The sequence below is a fragment of the Neofelis nebulosa genome, chromosome 9 (genome assembly GCF_028018385.1).
Source record: "Neofelis nebulosa isolate mNeoNeb1 chromosome 9, mNeoNeb1.pri, whole genome shotgun sequence".
Lineage (NCBI taxonomy): Eukaryota > Metazoa > Chordata > Mammalia > Carnivora > Felidae > Neofelis > Neofelis nebulosa.
In genome coordinates, this window is record NC_080790.1 from 10395664 (window position 1) to 10418866 (window position 23203).

Genomic DNA, 23203 nt, shown 5'->3' on the forward strand with positions numbered 1-23203 from the left:
CTACATCAGAAGCCCTGCCTACTGCTTCGGGATGTTCTGATAGTGAGATGAAGTCCAGAGCCATAGTTGTGACGGCCCCCAGTGACTTCTTGGTTCGAGTCCATTTTTTTGTTCCTTTGCCACAGAAAGAGTGCCCTTTCCTGACCAGCTTACCGAAACCTATGTGAAAACCGTGCCTCCAGCTACTCGCAAGAAAGAAGGGGATGATGGAATCAGCTGTTACTTCAAGGCACGAAGCATCTGAGATGTGCTGCCACCAAATGAGCCTCTGAGACTTGAGAACTGAGTTTACGAAAGAATGTATTTTTTAGGGGAATAATTCATTTTGAAAAGCATTTTCTTAGGTACCTTCCCAATATTCATTTAGATTGACGGGCACAGTCAATTCCCTAGTTACAAAGTTCGGCTTATACCGGGGCAAAGAGAGGGGTCAAAATGTGACTCAAGGAGTACATGGTGACAAATACCCAGAATGTCTGTGTTGAGTAACTGAAATAAGCTTTCAAGGTTTTTATCCAAAATAATATAATTAATGAGTGAATGAAACAAAATATGAATCCAGGCATGCTGGGTTTGTGTATTTTCTACTACAACTCGAAATAAACACAAGCACTAAAGACTATAGGCAATGTTCATGTATTTTATCCATGTTGCAAGTACATTTTGGGGTAGTAAATGTTCATGTTTTGCTTGAATTCATGTGACTACATGATCATAACTTTAAGGGAAATGGTGACTTCTGACTTCTCTTACACTAGGAATATACACGTTGAAATTTATTTACAGAACATAATACAAACAAACAAATCTTATGCTATGTCCCAAATTTACAGGCCAATTTTTAGGTTGAAGCAATTGTTATGTTTTAGGCCAAAAACTATGAAATATCAGCAATTTTATATAAATCAGATATTCTAAACCTTTAAAAATATTTATTAATGAAGCCATCAACATAAGCCATCTAGATGGAAATCACTACATATACCTCGAGAAAAGAGCCTAATTTATCTGTTACCATGTACGTCCACTGCCAACTTAGGTTTTGTACATGTAAATTCTCAGCCATATTTAATGTGTGAAAGAATAAGCACGTATATACTACATGTATTAAAATACCTGCATTACTAGGCCATAGCTTTTCAGGCATTGAGACTTGTTCTAATGTTTTTTAAATAATATCAAAAGCTTCAATAAAAGTTTCCTTAATTTTTTTTTTTTTTTTAATTTTTTTTTTTCAACTTTTTAATTTATTTTTGGGACAGAGAGAGACATAGCATGAACGGGGAAGGGTCAGAGAGAGAGGGAGACACAGAATCGGAAACGAGCTCCAGGCTCTGGGCCATCAGCCCAGCCCAGAGCCTGACGCGGGGCTCGAACTCACGGACCGCGAGATCGTGACCTGGCTGAAGTCGGACGCTTAACCGACTGCGCCACCCAGGCGCCCCAAAGTTTCCTTAATTTTGATGGAGCGCCTGGGTGGCTCCGTTGGTTGGGCGTCTGACTTCAGCTCAGGTCATGATCTCACGGTTCGTGAGTTTGAGTCCCGCATCAGGCTCTGTGCTGACAGTTCAGAGCCTGGAGCCTGCTGTGGATTCTGTGTCTCCCTCTCTCTCTCTCCCTCCCCCACTCATGCTCTGTTTCTCTCTCTCTCAAAATAAATAAACTTTTTTTTTAAGTTTCCATAATTTTGAAGACCAGAAGCATGGAAAATTAACCAAACTCTGAGGACTAGATCACCTCCAAGTGAACTGGAAAGGACCGAAGCTACAGGGAAGGCATTTATTTTCCAAAATTTTAACAAATAGTTTTGATACGTCTCCTATGCACTAAGAACTATGATAGATTCTGGATCTATAAGTTAAGCAAAATAGTGTTCCTTCCCAACAAGGAGCTTAGAGAGGTAAAAATAGAAAAGGGCACACCGGACGCATTGGTGGCTCGGTCAGTTAAGCATACAACTCTCGATTTCGGCTCAGGTCATGATCTCACGGTTCGTGAGTTCAAGCCCTGAGTGGGGCTTTGTGCTGGCAGTGTGGAGTCTGCCTGAGATGCTCTCTCTCTCTCTCTCTCTGCCCCTCCCTTGCACATGTGCACATACGTGCATGCTCTCTCCCTCTCTGTCCCTCCCTTGCTTGCACATGTGCACATACGTGCATGCTCTCTCTCTCTCTCTCTCTCTCTCAAAATAAACTTTAAAAGAATTATAGGAAAACGGGCACACATCCCACAAACGTTGTGGGTGAAACAACCACAAAGTACTCAGTGAAACATCTTGCGAGAATAGCAAACGGAGTCTTAGAACATCAGGGAAATATTCCTTTGTAATAACACTTCAAATCTGAGCCCTAAAGGATGTGAAGAGGTTGTTCTGATAAGATGCTTAAGAAACAAGTGTCCAGAAATCTACAAGTGGATCATGAGTCTAATTTGTTGAGTCTATTGTACTGGATATGAGGCAGTATAAATGAAAGAAAGACTGGGGACAAATCATGAATGACTGTGTTGAGTCACTGAAAACATTGGAACACATCCTGAAGATAACAGGTGTGAGGACTTGAAGCAAAGACATTTTTAAAAAGCATATTTTCTATTTGGAAAGATCAATCTGGATTCAATATGGAAAACAGACTGAAGGAAGCCAGATGGAAAGCTGGGAACACACTTTCAAAGATAATGACAGTAATTCCCAAAATCGAGGCTATTGACTGAAACTACAGAGGTGAAATTTTATTTTATTCTTTTGGAGGTGAAATTTTAAATTTAAAAACCACACAAAGCAAAGCAAGTATATTTCTTCTAACATTTTGGGAATTTAAAAAATGATTTGAATGAATTTTGGGGTCAAGGGAAGAGAAGAAAGGGGTATGATTTACATTTTTACAGTGTGGAACACTATAATCACAGTGCCGGTCGGTGTACAAATTCTGAAGGAGAAGCAGATTTTTTTTTTTTTCCTGTAGGGAAGTGGGAGGTATAAGGAGATGACTAAAGTTTGAGTTTGGACACAATTGCATTAGGGTAGCTTCTATGTTAAACACTCAGAAATATCCAATGGGTTGCAGATTATATGTGTATAGAGACTAAGGAGAAAACTATGGTAGAATTTTAAAAAGAGCAGGTCTGTGATAACCACTCTAAATTTAAAAGTAGAGAATATGGAAAAAGACCAACACAAGACATATGATTTGGAAGAAACAGCTCTTGAAAATCTCAAAATGCAAAAGAATCTGGAAATAAACAATACAGAAACAAGACCACTATCCCCAGCCGACAGGTCGTTTACTTCACCAGAAACTCTGGCTTGGACTGGATATTCTTAGGAATTCCACCAAGTTCCACTCTTAAGAAGTGACCTTGGAGGACATGACCAACAAAGGTATAACTTTCAAACATAGTCTGTTCTATTCAGAAAAGACTCTCTCTCTATCCTAAATCAGAAATGATTTACCTTGTCTATCCTAAAGATGTTTATCAGTTCTTCATGGGGAAAAGTTGTATTTTTTGCCTAAGCCTGTTATATATCAGTTGTGCTTATCATAAATAATGTTTAAGATAACTTAGTAATATTTCATGATTTCCTTTTCCTATCAAATAGTTCTGCCCTTAAAAATGTTTTGGTACATTCACAAAGTTGCAAAAAAAGTTCACAGAGTCTGAAGCTAAGAACTCTTTTGTGGCTATGCCTCTACCTAAAAGAGCTACTTCATGAGGCGGTCATGTTTATGTGGAAAGTTTTTTGTTTTTGGTTTTGTTTTAAGAGATTTCTGTCTGCTGGATAAACAAGTATTCCCTGCCAAGAAAAATTTAGGAGAGTCTTTAAACATTAAAAACGATACAAAAATTATAAATAATGTTTTATTTTTATAATAACAAAAATTAACATCCACTTGCTACCTAAGTAAAGACTTGGGCCAAGAACGTTATGTAATATCAGGTGGGACTAAAATTCTCAAATGTGTTACTAGCTCTATAATCCTATTATTCTGATTCACCAGATTGAATGGTAGACATGATTTGTTTTTTCATTCCATACTATGCATGCATTTATAAATTGCTTTACTAAACCTGCATAAACACTATAAGAAAATATATATATACAACTGAGGTCACTTTTGACATTTTATTGGCATCAAATAAGAAAGAGCTACATAAATGCACACTCTGAGAAATGGACAGTCTTGTGTGCTAGGATTACTTTTAACCCCACGAGGCTTGTTTGAAATCAGGTGCAGAAAAAAGTCATCACTTTGGGTGGTGTATTTGTTTGCTAGGGCTGTCTTCAAGAAATGTCACAGACTGGGTGGCTTAAATAACAGAGGTGTATCTTCTCACAATTCTGGAGTCAAGAAGTCCAGGTCAAGGTGTTAACATGGCTCGTCCCTTCTGAGGGCTGTGAAGGAAAACTCTGTTTCCAGTCCTCTCTCCTTGGCTTACAGATGGCCAGCATCTCTGTGCCCTCACATTTTCTCTCTGTATCTGTATCCAAATTTCCTCTTCTTATCAGGACTCCAGTATTATTGGATAAAGGCCTAGCCGTATGATCTCATTTTAATTTAATTATATCTGTAAAGACTCTACCTTCAAATATTGTAACATTCTGAGGTCACTGTTCCCAAGCAAGTCCAAAACCTAGCCAGGCAAATTCTATTATATGTTAAAGCTTGAGAATAATCGACTTCAGCTGGGTGCTTTATCCACTGTGCCCCTCCGGGTGGAAGCTCTACCTCCCAGGCAAATCAGGGTCCAGCCCTGCTCCCTCACCCCAGGGCACCCCCACCCCTTAGCCCTGTGCTTCACTTCCTGAAACCAAGGGGGAGACGCCCCTCCCATGAGGTCTGTGTCCTCTGGGTCTTAACTTCTTGAATTAAAAAGTTGACTGAGGCACCTGGGTGGCTCAGTCGGTTAAGTGTCTGACCTCAGCTCAGGTCATGATCTCACATGATTCGTGGGTTCGAGCCCTACGTCAGGCTCTGTGCTGACAGCTCAGAGCCTGGAGCCTGCTTCTGCTTCTGTGTCTCTCTCTCTGCCCCTAACCCACTCGCATTCTGTCTCTGTCTCTCTCAAAAATAAGTAAACATTAGAAAAATATTTTTGACCGTCCAACCAAGAGGGAAAATGGGTATTTTAGCCTTTTTGTTTGTTTGTTTGTTTGTTTGTTTAGAACCCAAGTCTTAGCACTGCCAACCACTAGCCAATGCCACTGGTTAAGCTGTTCAACCTCTGTACATTTTAGAGTCTGTATCTTGAAGTACGGATACCTTAAAGTAATAATACCTCCAAGGAAAAAAAAAAATGTTTGACAATAAAGTAAAACCTCTATACTATGAACTTCATAGGGACTCAATATTATCAAAGCAATTTACTGAGAAGTCAAACCAGGTGAATCTTAAGTTTCCATCCTCCTCCAAATGCTATGAGGCTTCATGCCTTATAAATAAAACCCATGGCAGAAATTCCCAGACTCCTCTTTAATAAGCCTTCTGATTGTTTTACTCCTACTTAGAATGGCATCACAACATTAGGAAGATAGGGACCAATGGCAGAGGAGAACAACAACTCCAGGCCTTGATTTTGAGGGAATTAAATTAAATTCCAATTCTTTTTATACTTGACACTCTTCTTAGACCCCACAGATTAGTCAGAAAAGAAGACTGTTCAATGGCTTTTTAGGACTCAGATAGAGAACGCATTCTCCCCTGTGTGCCCAAAGGTATTTCATTTGCAGGGAGTACAGAGATCATGGATACAGTGGAATATAACAGAAAAAAACATAGGCTGTGGTTTGGGACAGATAGGAATTAGAACTTCAGCTCTGCCTTATATTAGCTAAGTGACATAGGACACATCTCACTTTTGCTGGGTCTTACTTTTACCATCTATGCAATGGTGATTCAATCAACAATCTCGTGTATCATGTACATTAGATGAAGGCAACAGGACAAAATAGATAAAATTTGCATTGTGTAAATTGGAAAGTACAATAAAATTATTCATTTGGACATAATCTAATTGAGAAATTCTACAACCCTAAGAAGAAAAAACTAAACAGAAGAAAGAGGTGAAATTGTAAATATACCCCCCTACAGGGGCGCCTGGGTGGCTCAGTCGGTTAAGCGTCTAACTTCAGCTCAGGTAAAGATCTCATGGTTCATGAGTTCGAGTCCTGTGTTGGGCTCTGTGCTGACAGCTCAGAGCCTGGAGCCTGCTGCAGATTCTGTCTCCCTCTCTCTCTCTGCCCCTCCCACACTCGCACTCTCTCTTTCTCTCTCTCAAAACTAAAATAAAAACATTTAAAAAATTTTTAAAATATACCCCTGTGTGGGGCGCCTGGGTGGCGCAGTCGGTTAAGCGTCCGACTTCAGCCAGGTCACGATCTCGCGGTCTGTGAGTTCGAGCCCCGCGTCAGGCTCTGGGCTGATGGCTCGGAGCCTGGAGCCTGTTTCCGATTCTGTGTCTCCCTCTCTCTCTGCCCCTTCCCCATTCATGCTCTGTCTCTCTCTGTCCCAAAAATAAATAAAAAACGTTGAAAAAAAATTAAAAAAAAAAAAATATATATATACCCCTGTGTATAAACCATGGGGAAATTCATTGAGATAATCAAGACTAAAATTTTTTTTTGATGACCCATGCTATCAGTCTGTTTAAATATATTTAAGACACAGAGGTTCAAATTACCTTTAAGACTCTGAATACTTGACTTCCATATCTTAAACTGTAAAAATCTCAACTTTCTCTTATTTTTTTTACATTAAACTCATTTTTGTCTATCTATCAAATACTTTATGAGACTTGATTTTGGAAAGCTTTTTCCTGAAGTAGAAGGAGAAAACAAACAAAACAAAACAATAAACCCTCTGGAGGTTCTACCTGGAATACAAACACAGATTTTCATGAAATGACTTGTATTCAGCATAGACTCACATCTCTCCGCCTGGCCACTGAAATTAACCTGCTGTATCATGCCCACTTCTAGAGCTGGGCTAGGTATTTACTTAGAATGTTAGATGCGTTTCAGGTTTATTTGATCAGGACAGATGATTTTCTGCATGGATTCCCTGCATGTTCCTTCATCATTTTTGGCATTTAACAATACAATATTTTCAAGTTCAGTAAAGCAGAGTGAATGCATTATATTAGAACATGGTACTTTCAACAACTACACTATTCTTGCCAGATGGAAACATTTCCTTTTCCATATATGTTAGAATAATTTGAGTCAAGAGACGAGAGTTTATTTAAAAATAAGGTCGAAGGCACATTTTTTTCTGGGATCAAGTGAAGAGAAATTTCTGTAAAAAGTTACAGAAAAAAAAATGAGAGAATTCTAAAGGAAAGTTTGAGAACATTTAAAAGAACAGATTGAATGGAGAAATCCTTCCTCAGTAAAATTATCCTAAGCAATAATAAAGCCCCCAAGCGGAAAAAAGAAAATCCCTTAGGTGAAAGTTTCTCAAGATCAAATATGGAAGTTAAATTACAAGAGAGACCATAATTGTCTTTGTATGAGACTTAAGATCAAGGCTACCATCAAGACATAATAAAACATCAGAATGGAAATCAGAAATCCTAAGCACCCAGGTGGCTCAGTCAAGTGTCGAACTCTTGATTTCAGCTTAGGTCAGGATTCCAGAATCAGGGGATCGAGCCCTGTGTCAGGCTCTAAACATACCTTCCATAAGATATTCATTCATTCATTCATTCATTCTCTCTCTCTCTCTCTCTCTCTCTCTCTCTCTCCCCCCCCCGTCTCTCTCCCTCTCCCCCCTCTGCCTCTCTCCCAAACTTGCTCTGTCTCTCCCTAAATTAAAATATAAATTAAAATAAATTTAAAAAATAAAAGCTTAAAAAAAGAAATCAGAAAACCTAAATTAAATAATACTTCAGTAATTTTCCTATATTTCCAGGTGCACCACAACATTTCCACCTGTAAAAAATGTATTGTCAGAGTCTACTACTAAGTCTGTTGGTGAGTTGGAAAAAGCAATTAGAACTCTGGGGTGACAGCAAATCTTATAATGCCATGTAATGCTTAAAAATCAAATGAGGTCGATAAGTGGGAAGAAGATATTAGGAAAACCGCTAAGGACCATTTTTATATGTGATATCAAATTATTGTTGTTACTGTATGCATAAGAGAGTATTAATCACATTCATAAACTCATTTTGAAATAATGAGAGATTTGCAGAAAATCGCAGAAAAAAAATGTTCAGGGAGATCCTATGTGCCCCTCAAGCAGCGTTCTCCAATAATAACATTTTTTGGTAACAATTATATGATACTAAAAACAGGATACTGACATGGGTACAACTCAGAGAATTTATTTGAATTTCACCATCTTCAGAAGCACTTATTTAGGTGAGGGTAGAATTCTACAGAATTCTGCCACATGTGTAGCTCCACATGATCACAGCCACAATCAATCTAGATTGATTGTGTAACCACATGCACATGCCTCCCACCAATTGCTAACCACCAGCAACTATTATTATGGTCTCTCTTAGCTATGTCAGAATGCTATACGAATAGAATCATAAAGTATGCACTCTTTTGAGATTAGCTTCTTTCACGCAACACAATTCCCTTGATATCCACCCAAGTTTTTGCGTGTACCCATAGTTTGATCCATTGTTTGTTGTTATTTACTACTGACCTATATTCCATGATGTAAGTGGGCTCCAGCTTGCTGACTCGTTTACCTGTTGAAAGACCTTTGAATGCTTCCAGTTTTTGCCTATTACTAACAGGAGTGTATAAACATTTGTTTATAGGTTTTGAGTGAACATACGCCCAAAAGTGTGACTGACCGAAGGATCAAATGGCAGTTTTAAAGGGAAATAAATGATGAACTGTTTTCCATATTGTTTCTTCCGTTTTAAATTCCCACCAACAAACTATGCATGATCCAGTTTCTCCACATCTTTGCCAGCATTAGGTGTTATTATTTTTATTTTAACAAGTCTGGTAGCTGTGAAGTGACCTCACCACAGTTTGAATTTGCACTCCTCTCGTGCTTAATGATGTTAAAAATCTTTTTACATGCTTATTGGCCATCTGGATCTCCTCTATGGTTAAGCTTTCTGCTCCTGTCTTTTCCCACTTACTAACAGGATCATTTGGGGGGTTCAGAATGTTGAATTTTGAGGGTTCATTATACATTCTAGATACAAGTTCTTAGTCAGGCATATGGCTTGTGAATATTTCCTCCCAGTCTGTAGCTCACCTTTTTATCTTAACAGAGCTGTTCACGGAACAAACATTTAATTCTGATACACATACTTTATCAATTGTTTTTCTTTATGCATTATCCTTTTGGTGTCAAGTTTAAATGGCCTAGTCCTATGTCCTAAAGATTTTCTTCGATGCTTTTATTTTTTCCTAAAAGTTTTCTACTTTGTGGCTCACATTTAAGTTTGTGATACTTTTGAGGTTAAATTTTGTGTAAGTTTTGAGGTTCAAGATCATGTTCTTTTTTTGGCCTAGGGATGTCCAATTGAAAAGACCATCTTTCCTCCATTTAATTGCTTTTGCACTATTATGAAAGTCAGTTGGACATAGTTGTGTGGGTCTATTTGTTTTGTTTTGTTTTCTTTTCTTTTTACTTCTGTTCCATTTACCCACATCTATTCATCTAGTATTCACTGTGTTGTTACAGGAGACATTTAGTAAACCTTAACACAGAAAAAAATAAATCTTTTTTCAAAATTGTTTTAGCTTTTTGAGGTCTTTGCTTGCAGAGATGATTTCTTTCCACCCGTATTTTAGAATATTTTAAAATATGCATGTATATGGGCGCCTGGGTGGCACAGTCGGTTAAGCGTCCGACTTCAGCCAGGTCACGATCTCGCGGTCCGTGAGTTCGAGCCCCGCGTCAGGCTCTGGGCTGATGGCTCGGAGCCTGGAGCCTGTTTCCGATTCTGTGTCTCCCTCTCTCTCTGCCCCTCCCCCGTTCATGCTCTGTCTCTCTCTGTCCCAAAAATAAATAAAAAATGTTGAAAAAAAAAAAATTAAAAAAAAATAAATAAATAAAATATGCATGTATATATCTACAAAAGATCTATAAAAATCCTTATTAATATTTTTATAGGAATTGTGTTAGACTTAATCTAGCCACATTTCTACTATGTTGAGTCTTCTGATTCATGAACATGGTATGTTTTATCTACTGTAAGAAATGTGCCACTCTGGTTCAAATATTGATAGTGGGGGAGGCTGTGCATGTGTGGGGGCAGAGGGTGTATGGGAATTCTCCATCCTTGCCACTCAGTTTTGCTGTGAATACAAAACTTCTCAAAAAGTTGAAGTATATATTTTAAAAAGCCTGTTAACATCTCCTTGATCATGCACTCCAGCCTATTAAAGAGGAAGATTGTGAAAACAGTTCAAGATTAGGGAAGTATTTTGGAAAAAACTATTACTGAGATGTGAGTCCCACTCTTGATTCCTACAAATAGGGAAAGTGCCTCTGATAGACCACATAGAGAGTTTAACGTATCACCCTTAGAACCTGGAAGACAATAAGCAGTGATACCTATTTCATGATTCAGAGAGGTAACGAACAGAAGTCTGTGGCAACCAGGATGCTCTGGTGTTATAGCAAATGAGAAGTAGCTGCATTGGGATTTGTCTGCCTCAAATCATTTCTCCTATCTCCTTCTAACCCTGGAGATTTTAGAAACCATTTATTAAGATGAGATAAAACAGGAATGCCTGGGTGGCTCAGTCAGTTCAGTGTCCAACTCTCCATTTCAGCTCAGGTCATGATCTCATGGCTTTTGAGTTCGAGCCCTGCCTGGGGCACCACGCTGAAAGTGCCGAGCCTCCTGGGATTCTCTCTCTCCCTCTCCTTCTACCCTTCCCCTGCTCGCATGCTCTCTTTCTTTCTCAAAAATAAATAAGTAGGGGCGCCTGGGTGGCGCAGTCGGTTAAGCGTCCGACTTCAGCCAGGTCACGATCTCACGGCCAGTGAGTTCGAGCCCCGCGTCAGGCTCTGGGCTGATGGCTCAGAGCCTGGAGCCTGTTTCCGATTCTGTGTCTCCCTCTCTCTCTGTCCCTCCCCCGTTCATGCTCTGTCTCTCTCTGTCCCAAAAATAAAAATAAATGTTGAAAAAAAAAAAAATAAATAAATAAATAAATAAATAAGTAAACATGTGCCAATTTGACAGTAAATTTCATATATTAAAAAATAAATAAATAAATAAATAAAAAATGAGCACTGGGTGTTGTATGGAAACCAATTTGACAGTAAATTTCATATATTAAAAAATAAATAAATAAATAAATAAATAAATAAGTAAAATAAATAAGTAAACATGTAGAAAATTGTATTAAAAAACAAAAAAAAAAGATAGGATGGAACACACCTATCGGGAAAGATCGGGAAAGATGAACAGGTCAACCACACCTCTATTAATAGTTACCAAAGAACCGATTGCAGACCCAAGATAGAAAAGAGGCAACTATTTCCCTGCACTTTTCAAGTTATTCAACAAGACCAGGGGTTACCGAGATATTAGTTACCTGAAAATAGCCAAAAAAGTCCTGTAGTTTCCCTTGGATTTCATGTGAGGATCTTGGGAAAAAATAACCTTTTGAATATATATGCAGAAAAAACTGGAGTAGTTGAATATAGTGTTTGTTCTGATAACACCATGTGTCCTTCTTTCTTAGAGTTAGAACTCTACACTTAAAATAGTAAAATAACAATGAATAAGGAAAGGCAAGCACTTTAGTAAAAACTATTTGGTAGTCTACTTACTGATCGTTTTAAATTAATATAATTTCTTGGGGCCCCTGAGTCGGTTGAGCACCCAACTTCAGCTCAGGTCATGATCTCACAGTCCGTGAGTTCGAGCCCTGTGTCAGGCTCTGTGCGGACAGCTCGGAGCCTGGAGCCTGCTTCAGATTCTGTGTCTCCCTCTCTCTCTGCCCCTCCCCTGCTCATGCTCTGTCTCTCTCTGTCTCAAAAATAAATAAAAACATTAAAAAAAAGAAAGAATTTAAATTAATAGAATTCTTTTAGAAATCAAGTTTCCAAATGTCCCAAGAATCATAGTTATTCTAGCACTGGGTACAAGTTTATACTAAAAATATAATAACCATAATAATGTTTTAAAAACAGCAAGATTTCCAGGCCACCTGGGTGGCTCAGTCAGTTAGCATCTGACTCTTGATTTCGGCTCAGGTTGTGATCTCGAGGTTCTTGAGTTCGAGCCCCACCTCTGCACTGTCAGTGCAGAGCCTGCTCGGGATTCTCTTTCCCCTCTCTCTGTCCCTACCCTGCTTGTGCTCTCTCTCTCTCAAAATAAATAAGTAAATTTAAATTTTTTTAAATAAAAATAAAAGTAAATTTTTTTTTAAAAGCAACACTTCTTCTCACATAGACTTTTTTATTGCCAAAAATGTAACAGCATCTGGTCTTCCTGAAGATTTTCTTTAAGAAAGAAGGGGAAGAGCTAACTTTAACTAAGTACCTTCTCATTGTTAGGCGCTCCATTCACATTATTCCTTGTAATTCTTACATTTATCCTTGACTGAATTCTTAAAGCTCTCGGCATCCAATTTGGGGCTTTTTGTTTATATAGACCGGTAAACTAACATTCTGGGAAAATTGATTAATGACTCCATAAACATAAAACTGGCCAATGGGACAAACAGAATGGGATTTCCAAACTCTTATTCCAAAGTACACGTACCTCAGTATTTCTGGTACTCCACAACACTTGGAGAACCTAGTCTGACTCCACTATTAAAAGAGACATTGTTCTTTGCTTTTTTTTAGTATATTTGGAATCTTGGAGTCTGAAAAATTAACACTAACAGTCTGCAATACGTCCTTCACAATAGAGCCAATGGTGATATGTGTTCAACCACAAATTAAGTTGTTATAATAAGTCATGTTTCAAAAAAAAAAAAAAAGCAATAACAGAGAAGGAGTAGGTGTGGTTTGTAGAAAGATAGAAAAAAGAAATGTGAGGCAGTGATACATTTCGCGTGGGAAAAGTTATGGGCACGTCCACCAGCTAGTGTTTGGGATGCCCCATTCTTTCAGTGATGTTCCAGAACTCTTAGCAACAGCAGACGATGACTCGTTTGCCATAATCATGAACAGAACAGTGAAGGTCGGTAAACAAACAAATAACACTTATTTCAAGTATGTCCATTCACTGGAGATTAAAAGAGGAGATGTGCTGGTCAGATGCCCTGTCTCAAATTTGTCATTTTTCAGCACATTTGCCCTTATTTGCAGAGTAGATTGGTTTTGGGGTGTTTTTTTTTTTTCTTCTCAGGTCATTTTTCTAGAAATCCTGGTAACAGTCTAATAGGAAAAAAAAAAAAATGGTTTTCCAAATGGTTGAAAATGAATTTAAACAGAAAAAAAGAAAACTGGCATTGCAAACATCAATAACATCATCTCAATAGCCTTTTCTTCCTAATCTCGGATGAAATAGTAGGAGGCAGAGAAGTCATTCTAAGCAGTGTGATTAAAGATTTATATTCGCCACTTAAAGACACCACACCAGTAGGCAGCCAAATCAGTAAATCTTGTCCAATTCTTAACAGCAGGTAGACAAGTCTTTGGAAGGAGAAAAAATATTATACTGTTGGGTGAATCCAATAAATTGAAGCATGGAAAGAATTAGGACTCTGTGGGTATGCTCAAAAGCTCATTCAAGTTTCTTGTCTTCTTAAGGCTTTTATATTCCCAGTGTTAGGAAAATATACTTTCAGCTTATCGAAATATTCTGCAAACCTTCAAGACTCTAAGGCAAGTTTTCATATCTGTTTTTGTTTGTTTGTTTCACTTGTTTTGCTTTGTTTGAGAGGCCTCCAAACTGTTTTAGAGAATTAATATACATGATTTCAGGCATGGCATGTCCCCCTGACTCCTCTTTTACACCAACCCTTCCTGACTACCTTATAAATCTTCCATTTAACAGTAGAGGAGAGGCAAATGTAAGGGTAGGAAAAGTAACAAAAAGTCTCCGTGAGGCCATGAAATATTGCCATATATAAATGAACAGTGCTTTTCAAAACTTCAAGCTGAAACTCTTCAAAGATTACTTGACAATTCCTAAAAATTGAGAAACACCGATCAGTAGTTTCTATACAAAACTGTAGAAAGTAACTGCCTTCAATTATTCCTGCCAGATATGCTTGGAGATTTGCAGGACTCAATGAAGTCTTTAAAAAACAGACTGGGATTTATTCAAGCCCTCATTAATTTAACCCTATCGATTTATGACTCTGACATGTGTTCATACCAGGAACAAAAAAAATCAGTCTAAGTTGTTTGTCTACATTGTAAAGCTTTCCTTACATATATGCCGCTACGCTACTACTTATGTGGGAATTTATTCTGGTGCATGTGGCATTCTCTTGTGAGATTAAAAATGGCACCCAACATGATCCCATCCTGCCATCACAGCCCTCATCTAACGCTGTTCCTCTCAGCCGCATGAAGCACTTTTCACTTCCATTCTGGAAACATTTTCTTCTCTTAACTCACCCAACCTCATTCTCTCGTGTAGTTCTTATTGTCTGTGTTTTTCCCTTTGGCCTCTCAGGCCGCCCTGCCCTCTTCCTCTACCTGGATCGGACTCAGCCCAGAAGCCCATCCTAGTCTTCTTCCTCTCCTCTCCTAATGAGACAGCCTAACTCATCTCAGGCAGCAGCCTCTGTGTGCGTCTTAGTCCTAAAGCTGTATTTTCAGCCTCCCTCTTGAATGATGCTCCTGCGGGGCCAACATCTTACTTTCATTTCTCCTTGGTGTCTCATGACGTGCCAAGCTTAACAAGTCCATAATGATTTATTGATTTGCTGCTATCCTCAAATCTATCTCTCCTCTTATGATGCTCTTGTCAAATGTGTCTCTTTCTATCTTTAGCATTGCAGTCTTAGCTTAAGCCACTATTATCTCTTACCATCCCAAGGTATTTGCAGAAGCTTACTAATTTGCTTTCTTTTTCTTCCATTGCCTTTTTACCTTCTTCAAAAAAAAAAAAAAAAATTGTCAGAGGGACGCATGAACTTTTTCAGTGATTTCTTTTTGATCTTAACATAAATAGAAATCCCGTGATCTGGATTTTATGAGTTGAATCATGTCACCCCAAAAAAGATAATATCAAAGTCCTAATCCCCAGGACCTCGGAATGTGACCATATTTGGAAATAGGGTCATTCCGGACAGAATTTCTTAAATTGAGATCATACTGGAGTAGGGTGGGCCCCTGAGACTGTATGACTGATGTCCTCATGAAAAGCCGTCCAGGTGAAGAAACGGGATCACACAGAACACCACGTGCAGACAGAGACATCGACTGGAGGGACACCAGTCCCACCGTCAACTTGTCACGCCAAGGCACACCGAGTACTGCCATTTGTCACCAGAAGCGAAGAGAGAGCCATGGAACAGATTCTCCCCCAGTACCCTCAGAGGGAATCAACCCTACAAACACCTCAATTTCAGACTCCCAGCCTCCAAATCCGTGGAAGAATAAATTTCTGTTGTTTTCAGTGACCCAATTTGTGATACGTTGTCGCAGCAGCCCTCGGAATCTAATGCCACGGCTCAATATTCTTCATAATTTACCGTCTCCACCTTCCTTTTCAAACCTCATCTTGCACTGCTCTCCTCTCCCGGTTTCAGCTGCTGTGGCTTTATTTAAGGCCATTTTTCACCTCAAGCCATTTATCTAGGCTGCCCACTCCCATCCTCTTTATTTTTACTCTCAGACTCATTCAGATGTCACCTAAAATGTCACCTCTTCACAAAGGCCTAAAATTCTCTGGTAACTGTTTCAATAAAGTGACTCATTTTGTAATTATTATTATTATTATTATTATTTATCAGTTGAATGTCTTTCTTCTTTCACATATTTGTTTGATGAGTAAAGAAACTTTGTCTTGGGGTGCCTGGGTGGCTCAGTTGGTTAAGTGTCCGACTCTTGATTTCAGCTCAGGTCCTGAACTCGTGGTTCGTGGGTTCGAGCCCTGTGTCAGGCTCTGCAGAGCCTGCTTGGGATTCTCCTTCTCCCTCTCTGCTCCTCCCCCACTTGCGTGTGCGCTCTCTCTCTCTCTCTCTCTCTCTCAAAATAAACGAATACACTTAAAAATAATTCTTGAAAAAAAATGAAAATTTGTCTTGTGACACTGCAGAACTGGCACTTAGCACGGTGACTGGAAGTCATCCTTGCTCAGCTGAGAAATGGAGGGAAACAACAAACCAAGTCACTTAAAAATAGATTTGAGGGGTGCCTGGGTGGCACAGTCGTTTAAGCGTCTGATGCTCATCTCGGCCCAGGTCATGATCTCACAGTTCGTCACTTGGAGCCCCTGCTTGGGATTCTGTCTCTCCCTCTCTCTGCCCCTCCCCTGCTTGTGCTCGCGCTCTCTCTCTCTCTCTCTCTCTCTCTCAAAACAAGTAAATAAACTTAAAAAAATATATAGATTTGAAAAAGTTACTGGGAAGCTGGCTGCAGAAGGCAACGTTTTATTGAATGCTTCTGAATGAACAATGATCGTTGTCCCCCATAACTGGTCCATGTTTACAGTCAAGTTTTCCTGAAATGAATATAGGTGTGGAAGAACCTATTACCCAAGTGCCCATTACCTTTGGCCTCGGAATAAGCCTTGCCGGGGTCCACTGTCACCGACCACATTCCCAGTAACAACCAGAGCTGTGTATCAGCTTCTCTCTATCCACGCTCCCTTGTGAAATTATCACATCTGCGTGTTACTTCGCAAACTAAAAAGTCTCAGTTAACCTGGGAAGTGAAATCCTGTGGAGTCGAATTCCTGAAGCACTATCTTTGCCGCTTATTAGCGTCTGACCCGAAAACAACCTTCAAGGCCTCAAGGCCATGGTGTTCATGCTGGCAGCATAGAGATGGTTAAGGGCGGACCCCCCTTTCTCCCAGGATTGCTATGAGCGGCTACTGGTAGTGAAAAGGGTCGGCTCATTCCCAGTACTCAGCTCTGTGTGAATCAAAGGGGATTGGTGTCAAGCAAATCTTAAGGCATAAATAATGTTAACATTAGGCTAAATGGCCAAATAAACAGCATTTTGCCTCATCTAATATAGTCTGTCAGATACATAGCATTCCCATGAATTTTCCCTTTTGCAAAAATTTCACAGGTACTCCCGTCCATAAATTCAGCCTGTTCTCGTTAGTCAGCGATTGAATGATAGCTAACTTCACAAAACTTAACTCCTTTTAACGTGAAATGTTCACCTGCCATAAAAAAAGAAATACAGTCTGAGAAATGTGGTATTTACAGATTCACCCATCAAGGTGGTCTTTCTCAAAAGTTCTGGAATCTTAGCGGCGGCCTGTAAGTACTCACCCTCATCCTCCCCGCTCCCCCCCCCACCCCCCCCCCACCCCCCACCCCCGGCCGGGCCCTACTTCTCTACTTTGGGGAAACAAAAATATCAGCCGCACAGCTTCTATAACCCAGAGCTCAAAGTTGGTATGACTTACAAAACAACTCCGTTTAAGGGAAATGGGTGATACTCTTAAATGATAAGCCTCAGTATATATTTTATATACTGAGGTCTCAAAACACTGTGTCTCAGTGATTTTTCTGAGGATCACGTGAAATCATGAGTACAAAATCCTTAGCACAACCTTCCTCACACTGAGCACCTAACACATGGAAGGTCATTTATTCTTCTCAGACAAGCAGCACATGCTCCTGGGATCAATACATCTGTTTGTAAGACGTACAGAAAGCTCAGGGAAAACCATGGCATTTCTTTCTAGAGTATCAATTTGCCTTGACAGAAGACAATGTAAAATATTAACTATGTGTGAAAATACACATATGTACTCTGGTAGAAATTTTACATTTTTAAGCACGGCAACTTACGGATTTTAGTGCTAGGTGGGTAGTATGTAGAAAACAGATATTTTAAAGTCAAGGACTGCGGTGCGCCTGAGTGGCTCAGTTGGTTGAGCGTCCGGCTTCGGCTCGGGTCATGATCTCACGGGTCATGGGTTCAAGCCCTGAGTCAGGCTCTGTGCTGACAGCTCAGAGCTTGGAGCCTGTTTCGGATTCTGTGTCTCCCTCTCTATCCCTCTCTTGCTTGCACTCTCTATCTCTCTCTCTCTCTCTCTCTCTCAAAAAAAAATCATTAAAAAAAGTCAAAGACTTCATTTGATCAGGTAATAAGCAAATAACTAGGACAAGAATTCTTACATCTCAGGGATTATGGTCCCAGCTATATAACAGAGATATTAACAGCTGCCTTGAAAGACTATAGTGACAATGTATTAAAAAGCTGAGAACTATACCTGTCACATAGTAGGTGCTTAAAAATAGTAGATACAGTGACTCCTTTAACTTCCCTTTGAAAATAAGATTCTATATATGTATAAAAATGAAAATAAAATAAAAAAAAAACCACAGCCATAACTTGATCTACTTGCTTACTGTTGGCAATACACTTCCTTCACTAATGAAAACGCTTTTAAAATAAAAACTTCTTGTTCTTCCATTTATTTTAATTAATATGTCTGAGGTCAGACAGGTTGCTGGGAAAGGGGTCTTTTTTCTCTGAGGTGGGGAAACAGAAAGGTAGAGGTTTTAAGAGTTGTTTAATAATAAGGGTAAAATATGAGTGCTCTCCTTCTTAAAACTCATTTAATTTTCTTTTAATGTGCCTGAAACTTTGCCAAGATTTAAATTGAACTCCTGAATTTGATTTTGTTTAAAAGATTTCATATTTGTCATCACAGCTTCATTTTTTAAAAGTTTAGAGCCCATTCATCAAGATAATGATTTGGGCACTCTATGTGCTTGGAGGATTTTAAGACCAATTCATTAGAAATACCTGAAATTTCTCAGGGCATTCATATCATGAATATCACCAGGAAGAGTTGCTTGGCCATCCTATAAAGAGTGTGAATCCAAGTTAAAAGACCCCTTGGAATCCATTCATTTTGTTTCAATTTAAGGCCACCTGTCTTGTTGGAAAGAACACCAGCTCTGACAGGAAAGCTCAGGATGGATGGTCAAGTCCGTTTGACTTCTCACTCCCAGAAGTTAAATTACCCATGAAATAAGTAAAAAGGTCTACCCTTTCCTAAAGGGTTGTCATTGTCAAATGGCACAAAGTATTTCATGGATTCCAAAATGCAATAAAAGTGAAAGCCATTCAGTACACAACTATTTGTTGAATATCTACTATGGGGAGACCCTGGGGGAAATGCACAACTTACGGCCTCATCCAGTCTGCAATCCGGTACAGTAAGTAACAATCAATGACAACCTATGCTACATGTTAGAAAACGATGTATCCTGAAGAATTTAGTCACCTGACATTTTTCTGATATTATAATGTCACTCTCCAATGTAAAATTTGATGGTTTTACATATTGCTGGTATAATTTTACAAGGTGACTTGAATTAGGAAAACAAGAATACACACCAAATAAACACTGGAAAAAAAAACAGTGAACCTAATAAATAATAAAAACCAAATATTAGCAGCTAGTAGAGACTATAGGGATTTTCTTCTTTTTTCTCCACACTTCCTTTTTAACAGTGTAAGAATAACCCTCTCCTCCTTGCCTACACTTCTGTAGGCTTGTGTCCTAGGAGACAGATAAAGAACCCACCGAATGCAGAGAAGATATATAGAGTTCCTGGGTGGAAAGAACCAGGGCCAACTTAATGGCATTTATGCCGGAGTTTGAAGGAAGGGCTGGATTTGCATATGAATAGATGTTGGCAGATACAGCCTATTTCTACAGGGATTGACAATGGACCTATCTCTGTAAGATCTCAAATCAGCTTTGTGAAAACTTGCCAAGGAAATCTACCCAAGGACTTGGATTCCAAACTTGGAAGAGGTCTTTTTTTCTGCATGCCTTTCTTTTTGCCCTTTAATATTTTAATTAATTTAAGACTTCAGAGATGGTCCCCTTACCCCTCCTCAGCTGTTTCAGACCTCTGTTTAATCTGATATAGAGCAGCAATACACAACTTGAGGGGAGACACAACTAGGATTTTTTTTTAAGAAGAAGAGATATTGAATATACTTTGCAGAACACTGGTAGAAATGTTTCTCTTCGTTTTGTTTTGTTTTGTTTTTTTTGAATGTTTACTTATTTTTGAGAGACAGAGCACGAGCAGAAGAGGGGGCAGAGAGAGACAGACCCAGAATCCAAAGCAGGCTCCAGGTTCTGAGCTGTCCGCACAGAGCCTGACATGGGGCTCGAACTCACTAACCATGAGATCATGACCTGAGTCGAAGCCAGACGCTTAATCCACTGAGCCACCTAGGCACCCTGAAAATGCTTCTCTTTAGAAAGTAAATTTACCAGAGCGCCTGGGTGATTCAGTGGGTTGAGCGTCTGACTCTTGGTTTCAGCTCAGATCATGACCTCCAGGTTCATGGGCTCAAGCACTGTGTTGGGCTCAGCGCTGTCAGTCTGCTTGGGAATCTCTCTCACCTTCTCTCTCTGCCCCTCCCCCACTTGTGCGCATGTGCTCTCTCTCTCAAAATAAATAACTATTTTTTTTAAAAAAGAAAAAATAAAAAAAATAAAAAATAAATAAAATAAATAAAAAAGAAAATAAATTTACTTACCAATATGTGTGTAATACATATTCATTACAGAACATTGGGAAACCACAAAACCTTAAAAAAATCACCTATTATTCTACTAACTATATTGAAATACATTTTTATCTTTACCCCAACTCTATATAATATATAATATTATTCGCTTTATTTGATAGATGAGAAAACAGATGCAGAATGGTTAAGCTAAGGCTTCTAAGACGACATTGGAGTTGAAACTGGCTGGGGGGGGGGGGGGGGGGGAGGGGGCAGCCGTGGCCGGGGAAGCTGGCTGGAAACATGCAAGTGTCCCCATCCTCTACAAAGCATCACCATGCACGGTAAGTGCACAAGAAGGGTTTGACAAACGGAGACCAAACTGTTTTCATGGTTGTGGCTCCAGAGAGCAGAAAAGCAAGAACTTTTTAATCAACCAGAATTGGGTTTCAATCGCAATTTTCCTAGTTTTGGACATTTCATTTTTCCCTAAAATCAAGCTTCAACTTCTTCAACTGTACGCGGAATAATGCCAGACTAAAAAATAGAGCTGCGAGGAGTCCACGTAAAGTCTGTAAATCCACAGCAACAACATCCACACATGGAACTCAGCAAATGGGGGATCTGATTATCGGCATGCCCACCACCTGAGGCTGACTCGATTCTTTCACTGACCTGTGATGCTAAACCTGCAGGGTATGCTCTCTACCAAATTTATCCAAAATGGCACATATGGGACGAGCAAGTAAAATACAAAATCACTGTCAGGCAAGAAGCCACCTGAGATTATCTGAGCACATGTCAGATTCTCTTACAGGCAATGATGAACATTTGAATAGTATTTTAGAGTTTACAAAGAATCAGTAAGAATGGTAATTGAGGACAGCCTGGTTAGGATTAAGGCCCCGCCCACAAAGGATACTTCAGACCTTGGATAACTTCACTCAAGGTCATACCATAGCTCTGGTCAAAGTCTGAGGGCATTGCATCAACATTCACTACATTATTCTACAGAAAAAAAAATTTTTTTTCTGCAGTTAGGTGAAGTGAAAGTAAATTAAAACAATTACCAGCTAGAATATTGCCAAACCGCTTTTGCGGGCAGTGAGTAGCAAAGAAAATAAAAGTAAAATGAGAGATAGGTAGAAAGCAAACATAAAGTGACATAGGCACGATGAATATCAGGCATCTATCATGCATCTATATGCATTTTCCCATTCGCAAAACATCCTTTATGGTGACAGTTTCATTCTTAAATAGCACATTGCAAATGGCTCTTCGCTTCTTTCTCCAGGGGACACGCTTTGTTTCCCTAATCACTTAATACAGTGGTTTGCAAACTTGATGTCTCTCACAATCCCAGGGAGTTTGCTAAAGCACAGATTGTCCAGCCCGCCCCAGAACTTCTGAATCAGTAGCTCTGGGGCAGGACCCAAGAATTTGCATTTTTAACAGGTTCCCAAGGCGTAATCACACCGCAGCTCCTAGGAACACACTTTGAGAACTAGTACAGTCCTCCTTGAGGCTCAAGGCCACTCCCCCCGCAAAGAATCTTGGGATCACTCTCGGCTCCTTTAAAGCCTTGTGCCCTGTACCAATTAAACTCGTTACATCACGGAAAGTAGCAAAACAGAGTCCGGGAAAGAGCATAACATGGGGAATAAAATGTGTTTGCTCTTACCCAGTAAGCAGCTGTGTCACCGTGGGCAAGGTCCTTCCTTCCCTGACGTGTCGCTTGGCACATATTCCCCGGTCTCTTCCCTGCGCTCCAGTCTCTGCTTAGCTCGGGCCAGCAGAACAAACAGCCGCTCTCGTGGCGGGAAGCAGTGGCTCCTGGAGGAGGTGAACCTGACCTTCAAGCCCGCCCCAGCTCCCGCTTGTCTGCAGGCCTCTGGGGTTGGCCAAGCAGCCTCTTCTAGGTCCAGCAGCTCCCAGGAGCTGAGGGTGTGCCCTGCCCTGCCCCGTCGGAGCGGCACCCAGAGTTGGCCCGGTAACCGCGATAAACGCTCCCTTCCTGAGACGCCGGCGTCCCACCGAGGAGGCAGAGCCCGTTGGGGCGCCCCCTGCTGGAGGGAGGCCACCGAAGCTTCAACGTGCCGTCCTGGGCGGGGCGGGGTGGGGGCGAAGTGCCCTGAGCTGCTACAGGGTGGTGTCGGCATAAAAGTTGGGGTGTCTGCTGTGGGGCATCGAATTCTTCACCCCTGCTCCGCGGAGAACCTCCTTCTGGCTTCTGAGTTCCCTCCAGATTGTGGGTTGCCTGCAGGGGTGAGGCTTAGGACAACATTGTGCTCAGCCGCTCCTACAGGCCTGCTCGTGTTTTGTTTTTCTCTTTGCCGGAGGTGGAGTCCCTCCGCTAGTTTTTAGGTTTGTGTTTTTGTGTTTGTGTTTTTGTGTTTGTTTGTTTTTTGTTTGTTTGTTTCAGAAGAAGGTGTTCCACATGTAGCTGTAGATTCCACGTGTTCCTGGCAGGAGGTGAGTTCAGGATCTTCATATGTCACCTTGATGAGTCAATCCCGCCATATATGACAGGGGTGGAAAGGAAACGGATGGCTATTTAGCGCCTGCTTTGTTCTAAGATTTCCATATGCATTAATTCTTTACATAATCAAAGCAACTATTTTGAAATATATTATCAATCAT

The 23203-nt window shown here is 40.1% G+C and overlaps 1 long non-coding RNA gene across 1 annotated transcript in view; it reads right to left on the reverse strand.

The window, feature by feature from the left end:
• LOC131484375 (uncharacterized) overlaps nt 1-22585 on the reverse strand; it is a 536971-nt gene extending 514386 nt beyond the window's left edge. The window contains exon 1 of the long non-coding RNA XR_009248202.1: nt 22245-22585. This is a non-coding gene — a long non-coding RNA (uncharacterized LOC131484375). The remainder of the gene's footprint in view (nt 1-22244) is intronic.
• Nucleotides 22586-23203: the final 618 nt, after the last annotated feature.